At 39.0% G+C, this 13,438-nt stretch overlaps 1 pseudogene; it reads right to left on the bottom strand.

Annotated features, from left to right (window-relative positions):
* Positions 1-3,134: 3,134 nt before the first annotated feature.
* Positions 3,135-4,186, bottom strand: LOC112192271 (annotated as a pseudogene).
* Positions 4,187-13,438: the final 9,252 nt, after the last annotated feature.

Genomic DNA, 13,438 nt, shown 5'->3' with positions numbered 1-13,438 from the left:
TCTTCATTATCCGGTTCTACCCCGTCTTGTTCTTCTTTGTCATTTTCATCCTCAGCTTCCTCATTTTCTTCATCCTCCTCTTCTTCCCTGTCTTGTTCCACTTCTTTATGCTTTTGTCTCTTTACTCTAGTGCTTGGAAACTTTATCCTACATGCCAGAGCTTTTCTTCTCACTGGTTTTGTGTGATTATTCCTTGTATCATCACCCTTTTGCACCTACACAGAGTAGCCAATTTGAATTATAAACAAAGTAAACTACAAAACCTTTGATTAACAAAAAACCAAAACCTTCAAATAAATTTCACAAATACAAGAAACTGCACACAGTAGCACATAAAATAAACTGCACAAAGAAACTTCAATTGAACACAGTAGCACATAGCAATAATAAACAGCAGAAATAAACTTCAATTTAACACAGTAGCACATAGCAATAATGAACAGCAGAAACAAACTTCAAATAAACACAGTAGCACATAGCAATATGAACAGGAGAAACAAACTTCAATTTAACACAGTAGCACATAGCAATAATGCACTGCAGAAACAAACTTCAATTTAACACAGTAGCACATAGCAATAATGAACAACAGAAACAAACTTCAAATAAACACAGTAGCACATAGCAATAATGAACAGCAGAAACATACTTCAAATAAACACAGTAGCACATAGCAATAATGAAGTGCAGAAAGAAACTTCACCATTGAACACAGTAGCACATAGCAATAATGAACACAGTAGCACATAGCAATAATGAACACAGTAGCACAATTAAACTTCACCTACACAGAGTAGCCAATTTGAATTATAAACAAAGTAAACTACAAAACCTTTGATTAACAAAAAACCAAAACCTTCAAATAAATTTCACAAATACAAGAAACTGCACACAGTAGCACATAGCAATAATGAACAGCAGAAACAAACTTCAAATAAACACAGTAGCACATAGCAATATGAACAGGAGAAACAAACTTCAATTTAACAGAGTAGCACATATCGTAGCCCAATGAAACAATATTACAAAAACTGAAGCAAAATCCTGTGACTAGTTTGTACTAAAGCTTTGATTCTTTATAATCCGTTATTTCAAGAACTGATTTCAATCGATTCTACTGCTACTTTCGAAGACACATAAATTAAGGCAGCAAAATTTGAGTAAGAGCTTACCTTATCAACCTCCATTGGAGCCAGATTCAAGCAGAGTGCTACTGCTTCGGATCTTTTGCAGTGCGTTTTGGATCCGTCAGAGATTTTAGGGTTTCTGACTGAGTGCTACTGCTTCCCCTGAGTGCTACTGCTTCCCAACACTCCAAACTGAGTGCTACTGCTTCCCCACACTCCAAACTGAGTGCTACTGCTTCAAACGGCACAATCCTTAACGTTTTCTGAAAATTTTCAAGGTTATGTCAGTCAATTGTATAATTAGCCATAGTGATTTCCACATCCAAGAACCAACTGAAACTACCGTCAACTATGAAAACAACAATTAGACCAGAAATCATTAAACCCTAACTGAAAGGAATCCAGAAAATTTTCTCAAGTCGGTGCCAGTAAATTGTCAAATTAACTTCGATTCATTTCCAAGAAATAACTAATCTTACAATACTCAGATAATTAAGCGAAAACCCCAAGAAACTCGAAATTAGAAAAGCGGTACTGACCGGAATTCACGGTCACGAAGCCCATCAGATCGTCGCCGTCGTCTTCGTGATTAGAATAAGAGGCGAAGGTCGATTCCGGAATCAATTTGAGTGCTACTGGAGATTTTTTTGCAGTGCTACTGCTTCGGAGATTCAAGCTAGATCCGTCGCCGTCGTCTTCGTGAATGGTGAGCGCATCGTCGCCGCCGGCGCGATTCAGATTGGAGTCAGAGGCGCAGGTCGATTCCGGAATCAAGCTGAGTGCTACTGAAGATTTTGCAGTGCTACTGCTTCAAGCCAGATCCGTCGTCGCTGGAGAGAAATTCACGTTTGGGCTTTTTTGCGTTTTGTGTTTTGGGATTTCAGGCTTAGGTCGTTGGATTGTGGCAGTGGCATAAGCGTAAATTTTAATAAAAACTGAACATTTTAGTCATTTTGTAACATAATTCTAAGCCAGGCCCAGTTACATTTGGTTTTGGACTTGAGCTTGTGTCCTTATTTGTATAAAATAAATTGAAGGTGGGTTTTCTGTGTTTATATATTTGGTCAGGTGCTACTGTGTAATTTTCTCATAACTATATAGTCCGGAGTGCCTCATATATTTATGACAGTGCCTCATATTTATGGCACTTAAAACTGATTCTCTTTATTATTATTTGTTTTCGAGTGTATTTATCTTACTGGTTTAGATCAGGACACGTGATACTTTAAAATTATAGAATCATTATTCGTAGATGAAATGCTATTTGTAATGCCGAAAAAGCTTTTATATTAGTAAAAATATTGTCTATTAGCTATTGATCTAATGATTAAATAAGTATTTCAACACCCCCGAAATGTCTCCATCAATCCATGTTACCCATATGAATAAACCGATGGATAAGACCCAAAATAGATAAATCGAAGGGCTAAATTCAAGTACTATTTGTCCAAATTTCTCATCATTTAGATATTTCTAATACATGCATATGTAGTAATTGTACTCGATCGCCATAGTTGTAAAGACTTTCTCTCACCTTTCCTACCCTTGAATGGTTTTACCCTTGGATATGAACTAGAGCTACATCTGTGACTCTATATGGATTAAATTGATCCGTCGTTCTAATTAGGCAAAAATATAGGAGCAAAAACATCGTTCCTCAAGTATCCCAAGTACTGCCTCACTAGATTTTATTCTATATTCATATTGTCTATGATTCTGTAGTAATTTAGATATAGGGTTACTTCTTTGTATGATTACATAATCACCTCATTCACCTGTACTTCATCGATCATAAAGCTTAGCTTCTATTTTCATTCAATGATAGATAAAAAAGAAAAATTACCAACTGAGAAAACAGTACAAATTTCACCATGTGGCAAAAAGAGAGAAGAAAAAGTAGTCACCTATACATTTAGTTGATTGATGCCTTTAAGATCACAGAAGACTACAAAATTACATACAAAACCACCAAAGAAACCTAATCCAAGGCAAAGAAGAAAAACTAACTCATTCGAGATAAATTTTAACATCAATCCCACTATCAATGAGGGATTGAACAACTGCTCTAATCTTCCCTTCAAACTTGTCTGTGTCCCTGGCCCCGGCAGTATATGAAGCAATATAGACATCCAGTTCTCTAGCCCTATCGGCTAAAATTTGGCCAATGGCTACACAGGCAGGTATATCACATCGAGACTAGAGTGCAGTTTTTACGTCTACCGGCAACTGTTACCTGCTTGCATGTTATCCTGTGGGTGATCGAGGCTGACACGTACAAATCGTTTTGAGATGAACACATCAAGTGTAAATGGCTCTAGGTAGGCTATGGTGCTCTGCTTAAATGATACATGTTTCTGTGGATTTTTGGACTCCTTTTTCCTTCTGATACAGTGTATGGCCGACGACTATTGTTATCATCAACGAAATCCTCTGATCTACCCCGAAAAAACTTCTCGGTGCACGATGAATCTGTACAGCAGCTGAGTTTGTTAAATAATTTCTCGTATGAAAAACTCATGGAGACATTACAGTTTGAGCAGTTTACAAATTGTGGCTAGCTGTTTAGTGTATATAGCTCAAGATTTAATTGATTGGAATTGGAAGTAGCAACCAGAAACAATGTCAAATACATTCATATACTGGAATTCAATCAAGTAAGCCAGAGCAAATCAATAGTATAATCTTTGTAAACTTGTAATACTATACAAGTGAGGTCGGGAGGTGGAAAGCTAGTAAGGTCGTAAGGGTTGACAAACTATAACATTGCAGAGGGAGGAAGCAGGACTGGTTCAACCAGATCTTCACGGCATTGTGTAAACAGAATAAATGTTCAAATTGTACGTGTTCATTCATGCATCCATCGTAAATCGTTGGATTGAGATTAAGATACAATGTTGTGACAAGAAAGCATGGTTTACTTCCATAAGGGATTTGAAATGAACTTGTGCATCGTGGATATACTGGATACCACTAGTGGGCACATAAAAGCAAGGCCTAATTCTGTCTCCACAAGCACAAGCCCCTTTGTTCCACACCTTCCCAAACACCTGCTTCAACATCGTTCTTCCCTTAATTCTCACTCACAAACAAGACACCTCAAACTAGGGAGTAACTGGTTTCGATTTCCGGTTGTCTTTGACAATCTATAAACAACAGAGACACGAAAACACAAAGAGAGAAAATTCATATTAATCCACATTTAACAAAAACCAAATTCTGATCGGCTACTTCTTTATATAAACCAAACGGTGAAGCGGATGTGATTCTCAGTTAACTCTTATAGGAATGTTTATCAAAACCGAGCTGCTTGAGTTTAAAATTAATTATTATTATTATTATTTTGGGAAAGGAGTTTAAAATTAATTAAATTTTTTTTCATGTTTTAATTATACGTAATTAATTCCTATTGATATTTTAAATCTCTACTGGCTGCCAAGTCTCAAACATCAATTCTTCTTATTCAAAAAAAAAAAAAAAAAGTCTCAAACATTAATTGGATAATCGTCCCTTTCCTTAAATTAACTCGACGTTAATTTCCATAACAGTTTAACTAACTCAACATTGGGCCATCGTCCCTTACAGTAAACTCGTCAAAGCCCAATAATTTTGGCCCAAATTACTTCGGTCTCCCGCCTTTTTCTCTCTGGGTCTTCCCGCCTTTACGAGCCAGAACTAGTTGGTCTTTCTCCATCACCCTCCTCGCGTCAGTAGAAACATCGACCCGATTCGGAAACCCGTTTCGATCGCGACCTCTTTGGCTGTGAGACAATTTCCCCAAATTACATTCAGTTATTTTCCTTTCCCCATTTACAATTCTGCAGTTAGTTGAATATGACGTGAATTGATCGTGGATTGTGTCAAAGCTCTTAGCTTTATTCATTTATGCTTTGCTTCCCTAGCTAGTCCGAGTACGAATTGGTTTTTTCTTTTTTTCCTTTACTAAATTAGTGAAGGAAACATGCTTTATTTTGGATACTGATGCCTTGAAGATGAAAAAGTTGCTTAATTGAAGTGAAATCCTGCTTAATCGAAAAGTTGTTACAATGACAATTTTCTTCCTTTTTTCTGAGTTCTTCTCTCGACTCTCGAGTATTTAGAATGTTATGATTTGCTAAAAGTAACTAGTTATAATGGTCCCTTTTGGATTGTAGTCTAATTTTGAGAGAGAGAGAGAAAGAGAGAGAGAGAGAGAGAGAGAGAGAGAGAGAGAGAGAGAGAGAGAGAGATGCAAAAATTAGTGTTAATTGGTTCTGTAGTCAAAGTTCCAAAAATTAGTGTTAATTGGTTCTGTAGTCATAGTTCAAGTCGATTTTCATCTTTTTATAAAAGATGGGATGGAAAAGATGATGAAAAGGCTAGGTGGGTGCTTATGTGAGTAAGTGGGTGCTTTGTGAGACAGGAAATGGAATGTCATTCTCCGTCAAAGAGAGATGGCATTAGCATGAAGGAGTCACAACTGCAGCCTTCATACTCCTAGTTGCTTCAAGAGATTGAATGAAGCTTAAGGTGCAAGTACTTCAGGTCATTTGTGTCTTTACTGATAGCATAGGAGGTGTAGTAGTTCTCTGACTTTGTCTCATTGCAATTCAATGGTTACCTATTTTCTGAACCTTTCCAGTTTGTCATATAACCTGGTATCTCTCTGTTAAATAGTCTCTAGCTTACCTGATCAAGTTGATAAGTTAATGCTAAAACCCAGGCTGCATGGACATCTAAGTCACTCAAACCCTCAAATAACATGAAAACGAAACTCAGGAATGTCCTTTTGGTATCCCTGAAATCAAAGCTGCACACGTAGTTGGCATGATGATCTGGCAGATTTGGCTAACTATATAATTTTTTTTTTTTTTGATTGTCTGTGCTTGTTTGAGTTGTGTCTTAGTTTGCCTTTTTCATTATAACTTGCCAGAGTAAATGAAACTTAGCTCATAGGTTTTCCTGTGGTTTCAATTGGCTCCAGAGTAAATGAAAGCTATATATCCATTGGCCCAGAAATCACATACCCAATGAGATACCAAATCCAACCTAGGAAATTTGAAGTAAGAGATAGAGGCAATTAGCTTCAGATTTCTTAGCCCTCATAATTCCGCAATCACAAGAAACTGAGGCAATTTGAATTTTGAAGGGCCAAGTTTTGGAAACAAAAGCCAGAAATTAAATCAAGAACACGCAGTTGGAATCAAACTCAAGACTTTATTCTTTTTTCAAATTCGGGGTTTGGAACCCGGTCTTAGCCGGGAGGCTCAGCCCCACGCCTATTACCTAATAGAACGATGATCACTGAAAATACAAGGACAGAATATGATTTTCTGGAAAACGGGGATTGCAGTGCACTGATCAATCCTTGCTGGGCAGCAGAAACCAAAATAACAAACTAAACACCAGATTTTGGTTACGTAGTGAAAACCTCAAGTATGAGATTAAAAACACTGCGGGGCTCTTACTCTTGAGAACCCAAAATAAAGATCATCATATTGAAAATGATATGTTCTTTTACAAACTTTGAATAGCACTAGCTCGGCTATAAGATTCACACAAAATCTAATACAAAGTTTGTCTTCCTTCTAGAACTCTTTCACTTGAACGATCTTCAAATCTTGTTCTTCTTTCTTCACAGTCTCCCTACTGATCTTGAGAGAGCATTATGCATATGAAACTATGATCACAAACACTTATACATGGACCAAGTGTTTTGACTCTTTGTGAAGATACAAACTCAAAAAAACATGCAAGACACCTACACTTATTCTTGCGTTTCTCCACACTTTTTGCCGTGCATATTTCTGCAATATATATTCAACCAGCGGCAACCACTCAAACAAACCAGAAACAACCCTAATTAGACTTCTATTAGGAAAGAGCTTTTATTCCAAGATATCCATAAAATCCTAAAAACCCTAGGGAATCAAATACCCAATTTTATAAACAGAAAAATATCTTTAAATAAAGAAAGTTAAACCTCAAAGATATTTTCCCGTTTTGTATGGAACGCCAACACACCAATTTAATCAAAACTTGTACCTACAATCACCAAGGTGTACATTAACCCTCAACCTTGGGAAATTTATCACCATAAACCAGTAACAGTTTAATTAGCCATCTATATACAATTGAAGGAACAGAAGATAGACTTGATAAAATAGCAGTTTGTCTTCAAGACTTATTACTGCCAGAACCTCTCCAGATAATCATCTGTCCATGGCTTCAAGTAAATGGACTTCCCGTTAGATTTGATGATACATTCCTTTTGTCTGTGCTTGTATCCCAAGACACGACACACCAACTGAGGACTGCTTAACTTGATGAAGCCATGGAGAGGTTTTTTCTTTGGGTACAGATAGATCAATTGGATATCTTCACGATTGACTGCAAGTTCCCTATTAAATTTCAGAGGGTTAAGAGGGCAAAAGCACAAAAAATGGTTAAATTCTATGGATCAGAAATCACAATGGGTCATTACCCTGTGAAGAAGTTCAGCACTTGATTGTGCTTCATGGCATATTGATTAACATCAAAAGTCATAAAGATGGTACGCATTTTCTCCTCGCTGGTTAGCGTTGCCGGCTCTTTTAGCTGATTAACTGGTTGATTAGAGGCTTAAAGACAAAAAATTCAAACTTAGAGAAGAGATTTGTACTGCGATAATAAACGTGAAATAAGCAAGCAAAACAGAAAACCAAGAAAGCATCCAAAATGATGATCATTCCAAAAACCAAGCATTAATTAGTTACTGAAACAAAACTGTTCATCACCATGCTAAAGAAACCTAACATTCAAAACCCAGAAGACAAAACCCAAAACCACGAAAGCCTCCAAAATACTAATCATTCCAAATCAAGCGTTTTGGAAACATAGATCGATAGTATGTGCGATACCTGCTGCGTTCCAGCGAGCCAGATCTCGCGCCCATATTTCGCTATACCAAGAAAGTTCTGCTGGGCTGATGGAGGACGGCCAATGCCCTATTTTGGATCGATGGTTCTGGGCACCCCAACTACTGAAATCCCCAGGAGTCATTCGGAGGACTGGAATGGGCCGTCGGACGGGTAGGCCGTAGAGAGCGATAGCATCAGCCGAGATAGCGTCTTGTAGCGTTGGCCCCAGTCCGGTTTGGTGGTCGGAGAATTGAAGGAGCAGGGGCCGATGGATAGAGGTGTGGAGATGAATGCGAGTACCAAAGTTGGTTCCCCAAGTATGGGCAACTTTTTCGTGCAATTATTCCTCTTGATCGATGACTATTTTCTTCGGGGGAGCCATTTCTGGGTTTCTGCGAAGGAGATGTTGGAGGAAATGGGTTTTTCTGGGTTTAAGAGACTGAAAGGGTTTCTGATGTGACGGGTCTTATGCGGCCGTGGGTTTAAATAAGGAATTTTGTGAGGGAAATGATACGACAGAAAGGCGTTTTGCAAACGAAAGGACGCGACCTTCATTAATGACATCGTTTCGAGCGACCGGCGCGTCGTTTTAGTCCCCTTCAATCAGTTACATCTTTGTGGGCCTGATTTCGGGGCCTGGGGGGGCAATGTTTGAGCCCAAAAGTATTTTTGGCAAGATCCTTTGGTGGATTCAAGCCAGCGGGCCAATATTTGTGGCCCAAAAATAAGCCTACCTGGATTTGGGGTATAGCTTCGCCCATTCCGTGATCCATAAGGAAAACGAAACCTTATTGGGATCGAGTAGCAGAGATTGAATAGGAAACTTCAATTAATAATCCTTCTAAGGCAAGGAGCAGTCGAAACCCTAGGTGTATAAATACAGGGTTAAGCGGCAAAGTTAAGGACCTCTCTCGAATCAATCAATCCCATCAATTACAAAGCCTCACCAGAGCAAACCTTCAACCCTGTTGAAACCCGGCGACCTTACTCTCAGTCCTAGTCTATCCTAGCTGACTGTTAGTGCTACTGCCACAGATACTACCAGTGAAGCAAGGGTAACGCCCTCGCAACCCAGTGAAGCTAAAGATACGCTTTAGCAAACCTCGTGCTTTCTCAGAACTTCCCAGTGATTGCTCTGCTCAACCTACAACGTTGAGTATCAATTTGGTGACTGAAGAGATCACACCCAAAGTCCTTATCCGTAAGGCAAAAGTCCTTTCTCGGAAGGCTAGAGAAGAATCATGTGGCGAGGTTGGTGCTCTCCTCGTCCACAGCGCTTGAAGAAGAAGTTAGGTCAAGGGACTACCCCGACGACTGCACCCCACGGTGCTGGCACGCCTGTGCAATCACACGCTCAAAAGAGACAGTTTGCACACCAGCTGGTTTTGGAGCCAAACAATACCCATTTGAGATAGAGAATTCTTGAAATTACAGAGAAAATTAGAAACAGAGAGAGTTCTGAGGAAGAAGATGAAGTGAAAAAGCAGCGGGTGGGGTTTTTAAAATAACATGAACGACGCCTTTTTATAATAGCGGGTGGGTTTTTAAATGAACGACGCCGTTTTATAGCGGGTAAATAATGCGAACGACGTCATTTGCGGGTGGGTTTTTAAATGAACGAGACGACGACGTTTCACAATTTGAGAAATGCGTGGGTTTTTAGTGTTTTACACTGAGACAAACCACGTCGTTGCCGGTGGGTTTTTAAATGAATGAGACGACGACGTTTCACAATTTGAGAAATGCTTTGAAAAACCCGCGCGTGGATGAGGATCGAAGACGTGTTCTTGCGCGCAAGCATTGTGAAGTTCCACCATGCCGTACCTTGCACCAAATGAGTGTGCGTTAAACTTAAACCATATTTATGTGATAAATGATATGAAAATAATAAAAATGTCTTTTTTTTTTTGTTGAATAAAACAATATATCTAATAAAGACATATCTAGTAAAAATAAAATTATTTGTGAATGTTGCAATGGTTCGGGTACAAAAGAATTATTGGGTAATAACGATTTGTTTGATATTGGGTTCAATTATATCTTTACTCGCAAAACCCAACATTCCAAATTATATATCACTTTAACCTATGTTACATTTTATATCATCATACTCCTCTTTTCTTCGTTTTGTTATACATCTAAGGGAAAAGAACTTTAATACATTTAGGTAGCATTAGTGGTGAAACTATAAATTTGTTAAAGTGGAGATGGGCAAGAAATCTTAACTTACGAAATACTTCTTTGAAAATTATCATCGAGCATTTCTTGCCATTTCTAGGTATAAAAGTTCAAAAATCAACTTTCTTTAATTCTTTACTGAATTTTTATAATCAACCACTTGTTAGTCTCAAAGAATTTTGAGAGAGAATTGAACAAAAAAGCTAAGGCGCCGCTCTGACGCTCTCAAACCCTAAACCTAAATACAGCGACCTGTGTCGTTGTCTTGCGATCTTTGGGATCGTTCTTCCTGCTGATGATCCTCAAAATGGCCTCTTCCATTGATGCGGTGACTGCCATTTTTGTAACGTCCCTGGCTCTGGCGGAGGAGGATGTTGTAGACATATCTCGTTTGCCTGGATCTGCATCACAGCGCATCTCCCAATCTTTGCTGCTAGCGAAGCCTCTGACGGCGAAACCGTATGCTGCCTCCGACCTCCAATGCCACTTCAGGGGGTGTGGGTTCTTGATGGTCGTTTCAAAGTCCAGGAACGTGCTCACAAAAACTTTGTGTTTGCGTTTGACCTCAGGAAGGATCGAAATAGGGTGCTATGGGGAGGACCTTGGTACTTTAATCGTGCACCGATGATTATACAGGAGTATGATGGTCTAATGGCTCCCGGTGCGTTAAAGATGGACTCTCTCTTCTTTTGGGTCCGGATTGACAACATCCCGCCAGCGTTGGAGGTGAAACAAACCATTGTCAACGTAGCATCCGTGGCTGGTAAATTTCTTGATATTGACAAGAAGCTCTTTGACAATACTAGCAAAATTCGGGTTCGCGTCTCCCATGAGATCTCCAAGCCTTTCTTTCTCAAAAGAACTCTGAAGTTAGCTCCTGGCATTGTGGAGGAAATATCTTATTTCTTTGAAAATTTGAATGGCGTCTGTCAGATATGCCACTTAATCCTTCACGAGAAGGGTACATGCCGGATGACAACTCAGTCTGACCGGCTGCAGGATGAGCAAATGAAAGAAGGCACATGTTTCACAATGGGACTTTTCGTTTCAAGGGCATACAAACCCCGGTTTTGCCACCGCTGGCTCGCAATCTCTTTGGCACCAAGGAGGTCACAAAACGGCAGAAACCGGTCCTTCTTCACAGTGCACAGTTAAAAACTTCTGAGGAAAGTGTTAAGGCACTTGCGCTGGTCCCTTTTGATGAAGCACAAGTTCTGCCCAACGAAACGGAGTCCCTGGAATCGTTCAAGCGAGGTAGACCTTCTTCACCGTTTGCTTCTCCAAAGAAACTAAAATTCCTGCTGAATGATGGACTTGAGGGGAAGGGAGATACTTGCCTGCCTCTGAAAAAGGTGAAGCTCCCTGCTTTGCGTTTTACTGCCCAGTCTTTGGGATTGATAGAAGCACCAGGAGGCATGCTTGTGCCTGCACAAGTAGCGATGCCAAAGGCGGGCACTATAACTGAACAAGCAGCTACCAAAAAGAAGAGAGGCCGCCTCTTGGGTCCAGAAACAAGAATCCACCAAAATCCAAGAAAGTACATGTTAAGGAGATATTGAGCACACTCTACTCGGGAAAGCCTCCTAGCCCTAGCTTAAAGGGCAAAGAGAAATTTTAGTTTTGTTTTAAATCTAGCCTATTACTATGCTAACTGTTTCATAGTTGAATAGGCTTGCTTTGAATAAGTGAGCAAGACATGTCGAATGAGTAGACCTATCCTATGTACTACCGTGTTACCTTCACAACTCTCTGTCTGTCTATAGATGCCAGCGGGAGGGTATGTAATGGATACTCTGACCTGACCTTTTATTAATGAAAATCTCTCTGACGATGTTTATTCAAAAAAAAAAAAAGTTCAAAAATCAAGGACGAAAATATACAATTTAACGTGAGAAAAACCATGGTTGATAATCCAATGGCAATCTGATACGTAATTTTGGCTCCACCACCTCTCCAAATATTGTTTGGCTTTTGGTAACTCGGAAAGAGAGCAATCATTCACCAACTACTATTTATTGATTCTCAACACTAATAACCCCTCATCATTGCCCTGTGGCAGCTCTAAATCACTGTCATTGCTGCTAAATTGCATCCATTTATGTCTCGTGTCACTGCTTACCCCCACCATCCTTAACAACATCTTGTTAATTTGATATGTTCTAACTTGATTAATAAGTCTCACACACACCCACATATATTAAAGATACTAGCTCCGCACTTCAAAACAAGAAACGAAACTATAATAAATCTGGATTACTATTTCTCTGAGATGGAATACACAAGACAAGCTTGTAATGGGAATCAGGCCAAGGAGAATTTCCCATCAGATTATTGATCAAAAATTCAAAACTCATAACAGAGCCAACTTTGCTACAGTACACTCTTTATGAAAAATAGAATACTATTATGCTGATGAGGATGAGGAAGCTAGTGATGGGCTTTGCCATTCTATTCCTGTTATGGTTTCTTGGTTTCTTATATTATATGTGGAAGTTGAAACTTAGAGCACGAAGATGGAGAAAAAGAAATGAGAGGAGAGAAAGAAAGCAGGCCAACCGGAAACTAATAAAGACAGCGCTGCTTGTTTTTCTGGAGATTGGATTCAATTTTTTTTGTTTATAATTGGGGGCAAATTTGGAAGTTTAGATCAAAATATTGGACGTAAGGTGTAAAAAGGAATTGATAAAGTGGAAATAGCCTCACTCTATTATCAATGAAAAGTTAATTGGTAAAAGTTTTCGGTGAATAGCTAATTCACCATAAATGTCACATGTCCAATCTTAATAGGCATCCTAAGATAGAAGGGGTTGAGATTAAGAAAAAGAAAAAAAGATTAAAAAAACAAAAAACAAAAAACAAAACAAAATGGTAAAAATTAAACACTAATTACATCCCCCCGTTGTTTCATGTATTTCTTTCTACATTTTAGACACTATTGTACCCTTAGCTACCTACCGTCTGACTGTTTATGAAGTGCTGGGTTGTAATATCCTCTAGAGAAGGTGCCATCCAATGCAAAGATTCCATCAAGTCTTCATCATCTCCGAAATTTGTTGGAGGATTTCACATTAGGAGATTAAGATTTTGGAGATTTGGCAATATCGGCGAGGAGCAGCTCTTTCTGAATTCTTCTGAAAAGATCAGATCACTAAAATCATACACGTAGAGGGTCATACCTGTGGAGGTCCCAAATGCTTGAAGAAAGTATTTCAGTTCCCCGTTGTTAATTAAAGGTGGATAATTCTCCGTCCCACTTGT

This window comes from Rosa chinensis, chromosome 3 (genome assembly GCF_002994745.2).
Source record: "Rosa chinensis cultivar Old Blush chromosome 3, RchiOBHm-V2, whole genome shotgun sequence".
Taxonomy (NCBI): domain Eukaryota; kingdom Viridiplantae; phylum Streptophyta; class Magnoliopsida; order Rosales; family Rosaceae; genus Rosa; species Rosa chinensis.
This window is presented reverse-complemented; position numbering and strand designations above follow the sequence as displayed.